The sequence below is a fragment of the Bison bison genome, unplaced genomic scaffold (assembly GCF_000754665.1).
Source record: "Bison bison bison isolate TAMUID 2011002044 unplaced genomic scaffold, Bison_UMD1.0 scf7180017864212, whole genome shotgun sequence".
NCBI lineage: Eukaryota > Metazoa > Chordata > Mammalia > Artiodactyla > Bovidae > Bison > Bison bison.
In genome coordinates this window covers 2,159,993-2,178,297 of record NW_011494784.1, presented here as the reverse complement: position 1 = coordinate 2,178,297, position 18,305 = coordinate 2,159,993, and the positions used below count along the sequence as shown (strand labels likewise).

The following is an 18,305-nucleotide window of genomic DNA, read 5'->3' as shown; positions in this document are numbered from 1 at the left end:
GGGAGCCTTGAAGGAGCTTGGGGAATTGGGGACAGGAGTGGAGACCCTGGTCGTGCCTTGGTCTCTTGTAAGGCGGCCAAACCTCGAACTGGCTATCACCTACCTGTTTTGTCTGGAGTGGCACACATGTGTGAAGTAGTTCGGTTTATTGTGCACATTTTATTCTTGCATTTCGGCATAGTCTGGTTTTTGGTACAGACTGTTAAAGCCAAATCAGCCGAATTCGCATCCTCGCTTCACCAGTAGCTACGATATTGAGCAAGTTACTGGAACCTCTGTACTTTGGCTTCCTCATCTGGAAAATGGGATGAGGACTGTAATTTGAACATTAAATGAGATGTTATATATGCAATAACATTTCGAATAACGCCTAATATTTATTGGATTACAGAAGTTTGATTGTTATTATTTCACCCAGAAAGTAATCCTGTAAGATCTAAGTATCACCACCCACCACTCCCACCACACCGGTTTATAGATGAGGAAAATGAAGTTGAGGGAGGAGAATAGTTAGGATTGGAGTCCAGGGTAGGGGTTTAAAACACGAAGAATATGGATACCATGCACGGGATTTTGAGCATTTGTTCCTAGGGAGAAGGTGGTTCATTTTTAACTACCAAAGTGGGGACTGGATTCTGGAATTTCTTTTTTCCCTGTATAAAAATTTTGGTATTTCGTTTTTCATTTGCTTTGGATTCTTCCATGACTGATAAAGTGTTGGATATTCTGGCTTGACTGACACCTGGCAACCCCCTACCCCCCGTTAGGTATGGTTTTCTGATGTGGGCCTCAGTTGTGATTTTTCTCTTTTTACTTCTTAGTATGATTGAAGTTGTATATACACGTAGTTCAGAAACAAATAATTCCATAAGGTTCATTACCAAAAACAGCAGAACTTGTGTCATTTTTTTCTTTTCAGAAAGAGCAATCATGTTCATCTCTTTTAGCTGCTGCTACTGCTAAGTCGCATCAGTCGTGTCCAACTCTTAGTGACCCCATGGACTGTAGCCTACCAGGCTCCTCCATCCATGGGATTTCCCAGGCAAGACTACTGGAGTGGGGTGCCATTGCCGTCTCCGCTGTTTAGCTAGTTGGTACTTATTCATGTCTAAATAATGCTTGTATTACTCCTTCTTGATTTTTCAGGTTTAGTATTTATGCACTGTTTTTTCAGAATGGAATATGAGTATTTAGCTTTCTTCTAAGTTCCTGCACCTATCACTAACATCTTTTCTCTTCCTTCCATCTATCTTCAGAATATAGTTATCTCAAAGGTTCCCTTTGAGTTTCTCTAATGCTGGATCCTGTTTCTTGTATCCCATGTCGTTGTCTTTCTTATTTCCCATTATTTGGGTGGAGCACATTCTCCAGTAGGTCTCTGAGAAAGGTTACATGTAAAGTAAACTGAATCAATGTATTCCTTTTTTAAAAAAAATATATTTTTTGATGTGGGTCATTTTTAAGGTCTTTATTGACTTTGTTACAACATTGTGTCTGTTTTATTTTTTGGTAGCAAGGCTTGCGGGAACTGAGTTCCCTGACCAGGGATTGAACACACATTTCCCTGCACTTGGAAGGCGAATCTTAACCAGGACCACCAGGGAAGTCCCTGAATCAATGTGTTCTTGTGACATATGAGCCTTCCATATTTTTTTTTTCTTACCAAAGTTTCACTAATAATACAAAAATATGTTCTTTTGGTAAATAATTCAAACCCTACAAGTAGAAATTCAAACAGAAAGTTTCCTTTCTGTCTTTGGTCCTCATCTCTCTTAAACCCAGAAGTAACCAAACCATTGGATTTGAAGAATATTAATTAGGTACAGTATTATTATATATTATTATATACAATATATTGTTTTGATTTGTGCATTTGTTTTTACATAAAGGAAATTATACTGATTATTGATATGCAACCTGATTCCTTTAAAAGTAGTTCTTGGACTATTTTTCCATATCAATACAAACTGATGCTTTCCTGGCTAATATATTCAGATGAATTGGATCATTCAAAATCAAGCATATAAGATTTTCTGAACACTTACTTTTCTAGTTTCACTCAGCCAATAAATAATTACTGAGTGTTAACTATATGCAAAATCACTGCAGATGGTGATTGCAGCCATGAAATTGAAAGACGCTTACTCCTTGGAAGGAAAGTTATGACCAACCTAGATAGCATATTGAAAAGCAGAGACATTACTTTGCCAACAAAGGTACGTCTAGAAAAGGCTATGGTTTTTCCAGTGGTCATGTATGGATGTGAGAGTTGGACTGTGAAGAAAACTGAGCGCTGAAGAATTGATGCTTTTGGACTGTGGTGTTGGAGAAGACTCTTGAGAGTCCCTTGGACTGCAAGGAGATCCAACCAGTCCATTCTGAAGGAGATCAGCCCTGGGATTTCTTTGGAAAGAATGATGCTAAAGCTGAAACTCCAGTATTTTGGCCACCTCATGCGAATTGTTGATTCATTGAAAAAGACTCTGATGCTGGGAGGGATTGGGGGCAGGAGGAGAAGGGGACGACAGAGGATGAGATGGCTGGATGGCATCACTGATTCGATGGATGTGAGTCTGAGTGAACTCCGGGAGTTCGTGATGGACAGGGAGGCCTGGTGTGCTGCGATTCATGGGGTCGCAAAGAATTGGACACGACTGAGTGACTGAACTAAACTGAACTATATGCTAAATCCTGTTCCAGAACCTGGGAATATACAGTTAACAAAACCTTTATTTTTGAGGTAGACAGGGATGGTGAGATGGTTCTAGATGATGGAATTGAGTGCAGACTTAGCAGCAGCAGCAGCAGCAGCTTTAATGAGCTTGTTTTTCCTCTCTTGGAGTACACACATCATTGAACCAAGTCTGTCTGTCTTTCTCTGTAGAAAACAACCATTACAAATTGGACTCCATAACTTCTGTGTGTGCCACCAGTGCAACAGAACCATACCTCTGAGACACAGAAATGGATATTCTGAATAGATAAACAAATGTGATGTACACATACAATGGAATATTATTCAGCCTTAAAAAGGAAGGAATTCCTGTACCATGCTACATCATGGATGAACCTTGAGGACAATATGCTAGATGCAATGCTTAGTCATAAAAAGACAAATATTGAATGATTCCATTTATATGAGATGTCTAAAGTAGTCCAGTGCACAGAAAGAAAAAGTAGAATGATGGTTGCTAGGGCCTGGAAGTTGTGTAATGGGAATAAAGTTTAATTTTTGCAGGGTGAAAACATCGTAGGATTTGGTTGCACAAGTTTAAGTACAGTTAATAATACTAAACTGTGGACTATAAAATGGCTAAGATGGTAAATTCTACATTGTGTGTATTTTACCACCATTTTTAAAAAAATAAGAAAAAAAATTCACACAAGCTCCATAGTGGGATTTGTCCTTTACTTTGTAATTTTTATTTTATTTTTCACAGCGCTGGGTCTCCATTGCTTTTCTCTAGTTGCAGAAATCGGGGACTACTCCCTGGTTGTGGTGCACAGGTTTTCATTGCAGCAGCTTCTTTTGTTGTGGAGCACAGGCTCTAGGGCATGTGAGCTTCAGCAGTTGTGGCTCCCAAGCTGTACAGCACAGGTTCAATAGCTGTGGTGCTTAGGCTCCGTTGCTCCATGGCATGTGGCATTTTCCCAGACCAGGGATTGAAACTGTGCCTCCTGCCTTGACAGGCCAGTTCTTTACCACTGAGCCACCAGGGTAGCCCTGTCCTATACTTTGAATTCATGATTGAACCTGTTTTCAGCTGGGTTCAGCTTTTGCAGGGAATCATGGCTTTTTTAGGGGTTGGGGTAACAGTGGACTTCCCTGGAAACTCTTCTTGGCACCAGAACCTTTAGCATGTTCCTTTGTTGGTGGTAGCCCAATGCTATTTTTCATTTTTTTTTTCCATGAGTTTTGGCATTTCCATATCTCTGGGGAAAAGGTCCCTAAGTTGTTTATGGCACGGATAAACTTTGAGACTATTTCAGAATTACACAATTGAGAGAAGTGAGAAGTGGTCATTTTGTTTGCCTTAAAAGTTTCATTCTTTTCCTGGTTTTGTAAGCACGTGCCTCTCTGCGAGGGCCTTCTGGTCTGTTTTGACTTTTACTGCTTGCAGGGCATAGACAGGTGCCTTCCCTGGCCCTGGTTCTCCTGTAGTTTCCCAGCTGGCATTTAGTTTCCAGCCCTGGCCTGATGTGGAATGATCCTGTGCTATTTGCTGGCTCTGGATCTTGAAGCCCACCCAGATTGGATACGAGTCAGGTATCCAGGGGTTGCAGATATGCTGTGTGTTTTGATTGGAGAGATCAGCCTGGTGAACTGGATTCTTCTTCTTCTTCTTCTTTTTTTTTTTTTTCCTATTTCTCCGAGCTCAGATCAAGTGTAGTTACAAAGGTCTGTAGTAAAACCTTGTCATCATTGCTCAGAACTGATCAGCCTTTCATACACGCACACACCCAGCCCACTCTCACTTATCCATCAGTGAATCCTCAGTTATTCACTGTCACCTTTATATACACACACACACACACACACACACACCCCTTATTTTAAATTATTCTTTTGCTTTTCAGTACTACTGAGATCATATGTCAGGTGGACTAAGAAGTCTTCTGATGCTCAGATTTGGCTATTTTCATCATTAATCCTCTTCAGTAAGAGCAGATCTCTGAGAATGGGTTGTTCTTTATTCTCCCACCTCTCCCTAAACTCTGTGTGGGCATCATATAGAATTTTCTTTCCAGGCAAATTCTAAGCTTGGTGGGGTAAATGACTATAAACAAGTGACATTCTCTTCTCACTTTACCTATTGTGGACTTGGAGCTTCTTGTAAATAGTCTTTTTTTTTTTTTTTTAATTATGTACTTTATTAAAAAAATTAATTTTATTTATTTATTTATTTTTGGCTATTCTGGGTCTTTGTTGCTGTGCAGGCTTTTCTCTAGTTGCAGAGAGCTGGAACTATTCTCCTGTTGCGGAACACGGGCTTTAGAGTGTGTGGGCTTCAGTAGTTTTGGCATATGTGCTGTGCAGTCCTGGTTCCCAGGTTCTAGAGCACAGGCTCAATAGTTGTGGCGCATGGGTTTAATTGCTTCACGACATATGGGATGTTCCTAGACCGGTGATGGAACCTGTGTCTCCTGCATTAGCAGGCAGATTCTTTACCACTGAGCCACTAAATGTGAAAAAGTGAAAGTGTTAGTTGCTCAGTCGTGTCCAACTCTTTGTGGCCCCATGGACTGTAGCCCACCAGGCTACTGAGCCACTGCTGCTGCTGCTAAGTCAATTCAGTCGTGTCTGACTCTGTGCAACCCCATAGATGGCAGCCCACCAGGCTCCCCTGTCCCTGGGATTCTCCAGGCAAGAACACTGGAGTGGGTTGCCATATCCTTCTCCAATGCATGAAAGTGAAAAGTGAAAGTGAAGTCACTCAGTCGTATCCGACTCTTAGCGACCCCATGGACTGCAGCCTACCAGGCTCCTCCGTCCATGGGATTTTCCAGGCAAGAGTACTGGAGTTGGTTGCCATTGCCTTCTCCGAGTGAGCCACTAGGGAAGCCCAAATAGTCATTTTTGACATCAGCAAACCACTTGTCCCAGGGTGGAATCTGTCAGGAATTTGTGCTTTTTGTAGCAGGAGTGCTAGTAACCTTGGAGAAAACATATTCTTGGGATTATTTCCTTGTCCTAAGAGTTTAACATTCTCTTTATCTTCCTTGGGCTGTGGGATAGGAGGATGGCTGAGGTTGCCCACACAAACCAAAGGAATTTAGGTCCAGGCAAAATTTGTGTGATTAGAAGATCATAGAACCTGAAAATCATATGCCATTTTGGAATGTCTAGAAGGTTCTTTCCTTTCTCACTGATTTCTCTCATTTGCTGCTGAAAAGAACAGGATATGGTAATTGTAGATGCTCTAGAAATATCAACAGGGAGGCCAGAAGAGTAATGAAAGTAACCAAGAGTCAGAAAAAGTAGTTTTCACTGCTGACTGCACATTCTCCTGGCCTCAGGCAAGTTAGGTCAGTTTTCTTATCTGTAAAGCAAATGGCCACTGTTTGCTGGCTGCTTCTTTCTAAAGGTTGTGAATGTGCTTGGAGTTAGAGATTCCTTTGACAATCTGATGAAAGCTATAGATAAGTGACTCAGAAACTCACAGTGGAAACCTGACCTGCTGGGCACTCAGGCTTACTGGGCAATTTAAGCTCTGTCTAAAAATGACTGCCCACCCTTGGCCTTAACAGACCATTGCCAAATTAGAATGCAACCTAGTATTACCAGATTCTGTTTTTTGCTTGCTTGTTTGTTTAAACTTTGTTCCTTGTTAAGGAAAATGCGGATGTATAGATTTTTTGTTGAACATGAAACCTCTGGGTTTTTACATTTTTCTAGTTGCTTCAAAGATTTTTGAAAACACTTATGGGCTGAACAAAACACATTCATGGCCTGATTTCTTCCTTTGGTTAGAAACATGTCTGAATTTTGTTTTCCACTATGGTTAAACCCAAATTGTTTATGGGTTTATTTTTGGGCTTTTCTCCCTTTCTGCCTGTGCCACTTCCACAAATATATTTTTTAGTGGATTTATTGAGATATATTCACATATCATATAATTCACACATTTAAAGTATCCAATTTAATGAGATTTTTTTTTTATCTTCACAGAGTTGTGCATCCATCACCACAGTCAGTTTTAGAACATACCCACCATCCCTCATCCTCCTTAGGTCCTCATCTCCTCATCTCCTCATCCTCCTCATCTCCATCAGCCACAGGCAGCCACTGGTGTACTTTCTTTCTCTATGGATTTGCCTATTCTGGGCATTTTATATAAATAGACTCATACAATGTATATGCCTTTGCGACTGATTTCTTTCACTTCACATAACATTTTCATGGTTCATCCATGTTGTAGCATGTAACGGTACTTCTTTGTATTGCTGAATACAATTTCATTGTGTGGATATATCATGTTTTATTTGTCCATTCATCCATTGATGGATATTTTGTTGTTTTTGCTTTTTTTTGGTCTATACTGCTATGAACATTTGTGTACAGGGTTTTGTGTGGACATTTGTTTTCCTTTCTCTTGGGTAGATACTTAGAAATGGACTAGCGGGATCATATGGTAATTCTATGTTTAGCCATTTGAGGGACCTCCGGACTGTTTTCCACAGCGCCTGTACAGCTTTCCATGCCCACCAGCAATCTGTAAGAGTTCCAATTTCTCCCCATCTTTGCCAATACTTTGTATTGTCTGAGTTTTTGATTATAGCCATCCTAGTAGGTGCGAAGAAGTATCTCACTGTGATTTAGATTTGCATTTAAATGATTAATGATGTGAAAAATCTTCCTGTGTTCCCTGGTCAGTTGTATATCTTCTTTGGAGAACAGCATATTCAGACCCTTGTGTAGCACTTATTTTCAATAGAGCTCTTGAGATTTTCTTTTGAGAAATGCATGTATTCAGATCCATGCAAAAGTTGTTATACAATTTCTAGGGCTTCATGACCCTCTTGATACCTCTCTCTGGGTCTAAGGATACCAAAAAAAGAGGTTGGGGTATGAAGCAGAGATTTTTCTGGGCACTTCATGTGCTTTATGTCACTCTTACATCTGCTAAGGACCTTATGGGATTTGTGTGAGGATCAGATCTTCAGGAAAGTGATTTGTAAACCCCAAATCACTATTCAGCTTCAGGGATTGGTACTTGTGCAAGTTCTGCGTGTAAATGATGGTGAAATGAAGTCATTAAAGGTGTGGACTTGAATCTGACTGCCTGTGTTTGAATCCTGGTGTCATTTTTATGAACTATTGTGTTCTTGTTTAAATTACTCAACCTCTCTGACTCAGTGTCCTCTTTTGTAAAATGGAGATAATAACTGCAACTACTTCCCACATGCTCTGGGGCAGAGTTAATATAAACAAAGTGCTTTGCCTTGTGCAAGTGGGTGCATAGAGAGTGCTGAAGAAATTGTTAACTTGCTGCTGTGGACTAAATGTTTGTGTCCCCCCAAAGTCCATATACTGAAGCTCCAATCTACAATGTGATAGTATTTGGAGGTGGAACTTTTGGGAAATAATTAGGTCTTCAGAGTGGAGCTCTCATGAATGGGATTAGTGCTCTTACAAGAAGAGACACAATTGAATGCTTTCTCTGCCATGTGAAATTATAGTAAGCAGGTGGCTATTGTAAATAAGAAGAGGGTTCCCACCAGAACCCAACCATGAGGGCACCACGATCTTGGACTTCCAGCCTGTAGAATGTTGAGAAATAAATATTTGTAGTGTGAGCTATCCAGCCTATGGTATTCTGTTACAGTAACCCAAGTAAGATACCTGCTATTTATATTATCTTAGGGCTTTCCAGGTGGCATTAGTTGCAAAGAACCTGTGTGGCAATGCAGGAAACCATAGAGACTCAGGTTCAATCCCTGGGTTGGGAAAATTCCTGGGAGGAGGAAATGGCAACCCGCTCCCATATTCTTGCCTGGGAAATCCCGTGGACAGAGGAGTCTGGTGGGCTACAGTCCATAGTGGGACATGACTGAAGCGACTTAGCACATAAGCATATAGAACAGAATGGGCTTCCCAGGTGGTTCAGTGGTAAAGAATTCATCTGCCAATGCAGGAGACCCGGGTTCTATCCCTGTGTTGGGAAGATCCTCTGGAGAAGGAAATGGCAACCCTCTCTAGTATTCTTGCCTGGGAAACTTGGGAGGAGTTCCCAGAGGAACCTGGAGGGCAGCCTGTAGTCCGTGGAGCCACAAAGGAGTTACAGACCAAAGTTACATGACTTACAGACCAAACAACAGCAATGTAGAACAGCACAGGTTATGGTGGAGCAGGTTGGCCTTTGAATATGAGAACACCTTTCTTCTTCCTGGAGGAGATAGATATCCTCTGTTGATATTTTAAAGAGCTAAGAGGTTTTTTTTTTTTTTTTTTTCCTATAAACTGAATCTTGTTATCTTAGGAAAGAGAATTTTCCTCCCAGAAGGATTTCAGTCCAGAGGGTACTTTACAGATCCTTGGCCTGGATCAGTTAATCCTGACTGAACTTTGTCACCTCTGTTAGTGTCTATTTAAAGTGATTTAAAACAAACAAATAAAAACCAAAACCCCCAATTTTTGTCCTTATCTGGCCTAGAGAAACTCAGATTCCAAGTAGTCAGTATTGTTCTGTGATCAGGTCAACTGAGTAGATCTTGCTGGATTAAAACAAAGAAAGTCCAAAGTCTTAAGATTTAAACTCTTTATAGTATTAGCTAGAGTCTTTAGGGCAGTCTTTTCTTTTTTTGCTACACCACACAGCTTGTGGGATCATAGTTCCCTGACCAGGGATTGAACGCAGGACATAGCAGTGACAGTGTGGAGTCTTAACCACTGGAATGCCAAGGAATTCCCTGGGACAGTGTTAAGAAAGACAGACTAGGAGGGAGTAAGTGACTTGGCAGAAGACTTTACAGATTGGATCTTTGTTCTTGGATGAGATAAAGAGGCAAGCCTCTCAGGCTCATGTTTTGGTCTCTTGAGTTGCTAATAGCCACTACTTGCAAGAATAGCCACTATTTCCAAGAGAAATCACATTTTGAGAAGCAGCTCTTTTAGTGGAGATATTTCAGCTGGAAAGTGCATCTTGCTGGCTGGTGTTTGGGTTCAGCAAATACTGAGTGTGAAAAGCAGAGTGGTAGATGAAGGAATAGAAACCACTTACCCATAAGGAGACATCTGAAGTCCTTCTCTGTGGGGTCTCCTTGATGTCAGAGTCCTTCATTTCAGTTTAACTGAAGGGACAAGCTCTGTAAATGTCAGCCCAGGAGAGAGTTTCTAAGAATTACTGGAATCCCAATATGTTGTCAGTGTTGTTTTCTAACCCACAGACAGTGATTTGTGTGCGTGTGTGTGTGTATGTATGGTGCATGGGCTTTGTTAAAGAAAAATTTTTCATGACATTTGTTAAAAAGAACAAGGAAGACCAGTGAAGAAAAAATGATTGCAATGGGAGTTTTCAGGAGGCAGGAGAGATAGGGCTTAACTCCAAATACAAGGGAAGTGGAGATTTATGGGCAAGGAGCAGGATACCATCAGTGAATGGAAAGGGTTAAGAGGAAACATCAAGGCTAGGGGATTCTTCTTAGACCATTCAACCGGAGTCTTGCTGAAGGTGGGCCAGAGTAGAGTGATCAGATACCAAGCATGGGGGATTTTTGCTAAATTAACTCAGCTGGATTCTAAAAATTGACTAAGTGAGCTAATGAGAGAGCCCAAGTTTGGGGCCTAGTTAGAAAGAGGACTCAAGTCAGAAAGAGCCTGACCCAAGTTTGGTTAGGAAAGAGAGTCTTCCTCAGCTTGTAGCTAGAAGTGACTAAGGTAGAACATTCTTCTTTTTAATACAATCACAAAATATGTGATCATTTGAGTGATACCTTCTTTAAAGAAGAAAGTTGCTTTTCTTTTGTTTAATCACTTTTTTAGAATTGTCTTTTTAGGTCATTTCAAGGTCTCTTCCTTATGAATAGAATATATTTTTTCTCATTTTAAATTAGCAGAAGAAATTAGATATAGAAGAAATGTCTTAATAATCAGTACCCAGTGGAAATGAAAACTTGTTTCGTAGTTTGGCTTTCAATGACTTAGAAAAAGGCATTGTGCAATAACTGTGTTCCCTTTCCTTCCTGAAGTGCATTGAAAGTACAGTCAGTCTCTAAACAACAATTTGGGAACTTTGAAAATCAAATAACAACCAGAAAGAGAAGTTGGGAACTTTTTTCCTAGCAAATGATATTTCATATCTGCCAACCTCTGTTGCTCACAGAATTCTTGGTACCCCTGACAGACTTCTGATTCTCAACTTCCTGGTCCAACCTCATTCCATTAAAACATCTTTTTCCTCTTTGAATTTTAGGGGAATTATTTGTTCTGGATGTAATTTTTTTCTGAGAAAAAGAAACAAACAACCAATCTGATTTGTACCCTACCCTAAATCTTTCAGCTTAAATTCAGATAAAAATCTTAACAATTTCTATCTTTTAAGTTAAACATTTCAAAGACTTTAAAAACTAAGTTAAAAAATCCTAAAGATAAATGTAAAAATCTTGCATTAAGATGTAAGATTTAGGGGAGGTAATATTCTTAGTTGATAATGGGTGGAAGTCTCTTGGAAAAGAATATACCAAAATTGCATCCTGTGGAAACAAGTGTGTGATATCCTCACAGGCGATCCTTGATTAAATATAATTAGGGGAACAATGGATAGTTTATTCTTTCTGGAGAGTCATATGAGCAGAAAACATTTTCCAACTGCTTATATGAGCAGAAAAGATTTTCTCCTTTCTTATCGGTTGTACTGGTGACATTTACACCATTTTCAAAATTACTTATTAAAAAAAAAGTTACTGGGGCCTGGCTAACATGTTCCATGAAAGAGTGGAGACTTAGAGTCCAAGAACTAAGAGCAATCCAAGAACTATAACTAATGTTATAATTTTAACAATTATAACATTACGGTGGTGGTTGTGGTGGTTTAGTTGGTAAGTCACGTCCTAATCTTGGTGACCCCATGCACTGTGGCGCACCAAGCTCCCCTGTCCATGGGATTTCCCAGGCTAGAACACTGCAGTGGCTTGCCATTTCCTTCTCCAGGGGATCTTCCCAACCCAGGGGGTTGAACTCAGGTCTCCTGCATTGCAGGTGGATTCTTTACCACCTGAGCTATCTACTGCCTGCTACTGTAACATTACAGCAAATCTGTTTTGTTTTGTTTTGTTTTGTTTTTGGCTAAGTAGCAATTATGCACACAGTTGTAAAATGTTTACCTAAAGTGATTGTAATTAATTTTAAAAAATGTAAGTAGAGTACCTATTTCTAAGTGTAGCTAAAGAAATGCTGAGGGAAATGGACAGCTGGATAGCTGGATGGTTGGAGATTATTTTAACAACCCCTGGGGTGAATTGCCCAGGAAGAACGGGATTTATCCAGTTTTCTGATAGAGATTTCTTACAGACTAGAGAAGGAAACACATTTACCTTACCCTTGCTCTCCACTTCCTTTCCTTTCATTATACCTTGCTCTGACTTGTCCACTTGTCTGAAGTCTCCAATTACACGTCACACAGTCTAGTCATCTGGGCACACATTTTTTTTCGGTTAGTGTATTAGGGACATTCCTGGAAAGTCATATGATAGTTTCTCCATAGGGTGAACAGTGAGATACTCTTGTTGTTCCCCATCTTTCTTTCTTTCTTCTTTTTTGGCTGTGCTTCATGGCATGTGGGATCTTAGTTCCCTGACCAGGAATCAAATCCACGCTCCCTGCACTGCAAGAGTGGAGTCTTAACCACTGGACTGCCAGGGAAGTCCCCCCGCATCTATTTTAAATTTGTTGGATCCTCTACTGAGAGAGCATTTCCTATGCTTTGTGGTTCACAGAAAAGATACTGTACTATGCTGATGTTGTATTGTAAAGAGCTAGTAATGAAAAGAGGCACTGTGATTCCACATGTGTATCACCTGCCTTTCTGTCTGGTTAAGATGAACAAAGGAGAATGCTGAGATTTGCAGGCATCGCAGCTAAATGGAGATGTGGAGAGCATAGAGCATATTCTGAAGAGCATAGATAAGAGGGTCTGGAGCAGAATTACCAAGAAGGGAAAGTTTGCCACTCCACTGCTTGCCTCTGTCACAAGAAGCAGCATTTTCCTCAAGGCTGAGTCTTCCTCCTTGGCTATTCATATTATTTTGTTTCCTGCTCCTCACCCCCAAAGTCTCTAAAGTCATTTTTATTCTCTCTTCCATCTTCACTCTTTTATCTACATACATGGTTCCAACTTTCTTAATATAAAGTCAACCTCTCAACTTTGTTTATTAAACACAGTGCAAAAGAATGCTAGTGCTTGTATTCCATAGAACCTGCTCCATTCTGTAGAGGTGGTAATTGTATCTGTCTCACAGTTGTGAATAGTATTTAAAGCATTTAGCACAGCCCTTGACATATATGAGGGCTTCCCTGGTAGCTCAGACGGTAAAGCGTCTGCCTACAATGCGGGAGACCTGGGTTCGATCCCTGGGTTGGGAAGATCCCCTGGAGAAAGAAATGGCAACCCACTCCAGTATTCATGCCTGGAAAATCCCATGGACCAAGGAGCCTGGTGGGCTACAGGCCATTGGGTCGCAGAGTCGGACATGACTGAGCGACTTCACTTCACTTCACTTCACTTCACTTCACTTGACATATATGAAAGTCTACATAAGCATTGACTTTGCTTTATATTGTTGATCTAGTGGCTGTTTTATTTCTTTCTTCCAAGGATATCTTACACTAGCTTCCTTCTCTGTTTTACAATCTACTTCCTGATTTTCTCTCAATCTGTGTATTTGTCATGGACAACAAAAATTGTCCTTCTTACTTTCTTTTCATGATTAAACACTTCTCAGTATTTCTTTGAAAGTACCTACTTTTGTAATAATACAAACTTTAGAGAGAAAAATTTTCTCCCTTCTCAACTTCAGGTATCGTGTCATCCTGATTAATAACGCTCTGGTTTTTATTCCCTGAACTTTATTCTCTACCCTATGCTTAGTGTTCCCCAAGATTCCTGGCTCTTTTATCTTCTCTCTTTTCTCCTCCCCAGTGACTTTGTGGCTTTTGTTGTACCTTAGCATTGGTGTCTTCTGAATTCTTCTCCAGGCCTAAGACTCTACATTTCTAACCACCATTGAACTTCATCAGTCACCTTTCAAAACCTTTGTCATCTTTTGGGGGCTTCCCTGGAAGTTCCATGGTTAAGACTCCAAGCTTCCAATTCAAGGCATGTAAGTTTGATCCCTAGTTGAGGAACTTAAGATCCTACATGATGTGCAGGGGAAAAGAAATCTTTGACATCTTTCAAGGACTTTTTTAAGTTTTGTGTTCTCCTTGAAGCCTCCCCCAAATACTGGCAGACAGCAGGGATTTCTACTTCTAAGGAGTCCCACAGCCTGCTCTTGTGCCATATTTGGTATTAATATCTATCAGTAAACATAGGTTCTTCTCTTTTGGTGTTAGTCTCTGGGACCCAATTTTATTTATTATTTTTATTAGAATTATATAATATGCCCATCAAAGTATTTTGAATGAATGAATGAATAAAGCTATTATTCTTATAAGTATCAATGGAAGAGCAGGTAGACTGACAGAACATATACTGCCTGAGTTCTGGAGGGCTTATCCCTTACCATGCTTCAGTGATGTCTTTGGGAGGAACCATGTGGTAGGTACTAAAGTCAGATGTAAAGGTAAAAATAAATGCAGTCAAATGTATCATTCAAAAATCTCCTGCGTTGCTCAGAAAGAGAAGTATGTGAAGATTTGATCTCTAACTGCTTTTTTCTCTATGTGGGAGTTTTCTTCAGTTGAACACCAGATTAAATAGGTGATGTTGAAATACTGCAGTGCACTCACTGAGATGAGATGTGCAGACTAAGATGTGCATCGGACCTGAGACCAGCCAGGAAGCAGCAGATCCTGCCTCTCATTCACACTGAACCCTAGTGCCTATATGTGGTCACTTTTAGAAAGTGATCTTTCATGTGTGGTACCCCTGGGGATTCCTCAGGATCTTTGAGACCCTTTCAAAGTTCCTCAAAGTCAAAATTATTTTTATACTGGTACGTTGTTTCCCTTTTCCACTCATTCTATCATAAGCATACAGTGGAGTTTTCCAGACGTTACATGACAAATCCATGATATCGAAAATGTTTATTAAAATACTATTTCCTTTTTCCAACTCCATGTCCCTGTTGGGTCAATTCTTTTTATGTATGTCAACCAAAACCACTTTGTAAAAGACTGAATGCAGAAGCAGATATAAGAATCCTGCTGTTTAAAGCCAGACAAAAATACAATGGTAAGCCAGACAAAAATGCAATGCTTTTCTCATAAACCTTTTAAAAAATACTTTTCATGAGAAATATTTATTTTAACATGTGTTAGGTTGATTATAATTATTGATTTTTTAAATGAATTGATGGGGAAATACTTTAAAAAGTCCCAGTTTTAATTTCTAATATGTAAATATTGGTAGCTGTATTCCACAAGTGAAAGTTCTATGGAGGTCCTTGGTAAATTTAATGAATATGGAGTTCTAACTCCCCAAAGTTTGAGAGCTGCTTCTCATGGGCATGCTGTACTCCTGAATGTGGAATGGCATTGAAATTGCCCACACCTAAACATTTTATATCTTTTCTCTCACCTTTCTTCTTCTAGTCCTCTCTCATTCTTTTATTTTCCACTTAAAAAAATTGAAATATAGTTAATTTACAATGTGTTAATTTCAAGTATACAGCAAAATGATTCAGTTATACATGCATATATATGTGTGTTCTTTTTCAGATTCTTTTTCATTATAGATTATTATAAGATATTGAATACAGTTTTCTGTGCTATACAGTAGATCCTTGTTATTTACCTATTTTATATATAATAGTGTGTAAATATTAATTCCAAACTCCTAATTTATCTCTCTCCACCTCCCCTCACCCCCCATTACCCACTTTAGTAGCCATAAGTTTGTTTCCTGTGTCTGTTAGTCTATTTATGTTTTGTAAATAAATTCATTTGTATCATTTTTTTAGATTCCCCATATAAGTGATATAATATAATATTTGTCTTTCTCTGACTTACTTCACTCAATATGATAAGCCCTCTCTTACTCTTTTCTTTTAGCAAAGATTTTGAATTAAATATGTGGTATGTGTGGTATTTAAATATGTTAAATATATGATATGTATCTGCATGGAATTGCAAGCAGCAGTGTTCTTTCTGCCCTGTTACACTTAGAAAGTGAAACAAGTAATCTTCTTTGTATATAAACCTTCCTATGGATAACATAAATGCCATTGCCTTTAGCCTATAATTCCTAGTAAAGGCTTTATTGTCTCAGAGGATGGTAGGTTTTCTAAAAGTCAATTATTTGAGTATAGCTCTGCTGATAGTAAAGCTTCACTCCAAGAAACTTTTCTAGACTATGTTCACTTAGGTATAGTACTAGTAAAGTTTTGGATAATTTAAGAAGATATTTGTAGCATAAATAAAGACCATCCCTGTGTACCTGAATAACAAATTTGTGAACGTTTTGCTGAGTGGAAATTGGAGACTGAGTGTATCTAACTTGAAAACCTTCTTAGAGTGGTTCTACAGCAAATAGGCCCAGCATTCAGTTAAACTCTGTATTTCACTATCCAGGGATAGTTGTAAAGAATACTCATAAGGGAAGCCTCCCATTTCCTTTTCCCTACTTATCAAAATGATTTCACATGATCTGAAGTAATAAACATCTTGTTTGCAAGTTTAATTCCCTAAGAATAAGGCTGAGCATGTGTGACAGCAGAGGAAAGGATGTCTTCTCATTGCCATTTAAAATTGTGTTTTTGGACTAACGTAAAGAGAGCTTTCACCAATTTGGGATGTGGAGGGATGTTTGACATTTTAGCTTGAACCTTTTATGATATACTCTACTAAGTAGGTCACTGTTGAGTTCTTCTAATTCCCCATTAGAGTCTGTGGAGAATTCATAAATGTTTTACTCATATACTCATGAGTTTATGTAATCTAAATAGTCATTATGAAGTTCTAAATGCTTTTGTTCAGTAAGGCAGTATATGAAAATGTCAGTAAAATTTCTCACCCAATCGGGAGAAGTGGCATTTTAGGGAATTGTGAGTTATTTAGTTGATATTCTATTAAAAATGTTACCATTAAAATAAGAAAAATAAAAATAAATCATTACCATCAAAATAGTGCTTACCTTTGACTACCCAAAGAGAAGAAAACCTGTAAGGTTATTTTGTGTTCGTGAAGAAGTACTCCTAAATGCGGTTTTCTGGAAAGATTATTTACTAGAAAGCTTGTGAGGTTAACTTGTGGCAGTGTGGTGAGCCAGATCCTCGAGTTTGGGTTATTTTAGATTTGGATGCCCTTTACCTATGACTCTTAATCTCAGATCAAGTGAGTCCCATGAGGTATCCCTCAGATTATGGACAAAACTCCGTGGGAGACCCTGAGCTGAGTCTCCCAGTAGATGGGCTGGCTTTGCATTGATGTATTTCCCCAGCCAACACATCCATCTGCCTGCCACTCAATTTGAGTGTGTCCTTGCTCCAAGGGAGGGGCTGTGTAGAGAAAATAAAAAATGTGAATCTGGAGTGTGAAAATATTTTGTCTATTTGATCCATTCTGGTGCTTCCCTGCATGGTGTAGATTCCATGATAAATAAGCTAATGCCTATCTTGAAGTAGACTGTAATAATGTTGAGAAGAAAACAACTGAACAGGTGCAAGTAAGTGTTGTGTGTATAGAAACATAGATATAAAAGAAAGTAGTCAATTTAACCTGGAAAAAGTATGTTTTAAATGTTTAATTTTTTTTAAGTATGAGAAAGTTAAAAAAAAATTACTTGTTAGCTGTGTGCCCTTCAGCACCTAATCACACAGTCCCCTGGATATTAAAAAAGAAAAATCCATGAACATTTAGAAGAATTTTTTTTTTTTTTAATCAAGAAATGCCTCTAAGACTATTCCTTCTCAGAGATTCCCCTGAGAAACAATCTGTTATCTGGAAACCCTAAAAAGCCCCAGTGAAGAAATACTTTCAGTGACATCAGGAATTAATTCATGTATAGCTACCATTAGAGGATTAGTCTTAGACATTTCTTTGCTGTTCACCACCCTTACCCCAGTCCTGGGCATGTAAAATATATTAGGGTGAGGCAAACTTTGTGCCAACACAGCCTAAGACTGGCACTATTTTCCTTCTTTTCTGTCTGCCTTTCCCTTCCCTAAATAACGCCCACAATGAAAACACAAGCTCACTAACGCAGTATATAAAAAATACCCAGTCAAAACATAAATACAGTATACTAACGCATATATATGGAATTTAGAAAGATGGTAACAATAACCCGGTGTACGAGACAGCAAAAGAGACACTGATGTATTGAACAGTCTTATGGACTCTGTGGGAGAGGGAGAGGGTGGGAAGATTTGGGAGAATGGCAATGAAACATGTAAAATATCATGTAGGAAACGAGTTGCCAGTCCAGGTTCGATGCATGACGCTGGATGCTTGGGGCTGGTGTACTGGGACGGCCCAGAGGGATGGTATGGGGAGGGAGGAGGGAGGAGGGTTCGGGATGGGGAACACATGTATGACTGTGGCGGATTCATTTTGATATTTGGCAAAACTAATACAATTATGTAAAGTTTAAAAATAAAATTAAAAAAAAAAAAAAAAAAAAAAAAAAAAAAAAAAAAAAGAAAAAAAA

At 39.1% G+C, this 18,305-nt stretch overlaps 1 protein-coding gene across 3 annotated transcripts in view; it reads left to right on the top strand.

The window, feature by feature from the left end:
* TRPM6 (transient receptor potential cation channel, subfamily M, member 6) overlaps positions 1-18,305 on the top strand; it is a 166,364-nt gene that overhangs the window by 43,466 nt on the left and 104,593 nt on the right. The gene's annotated exons all lie outside the window — the stretch shown is intronic.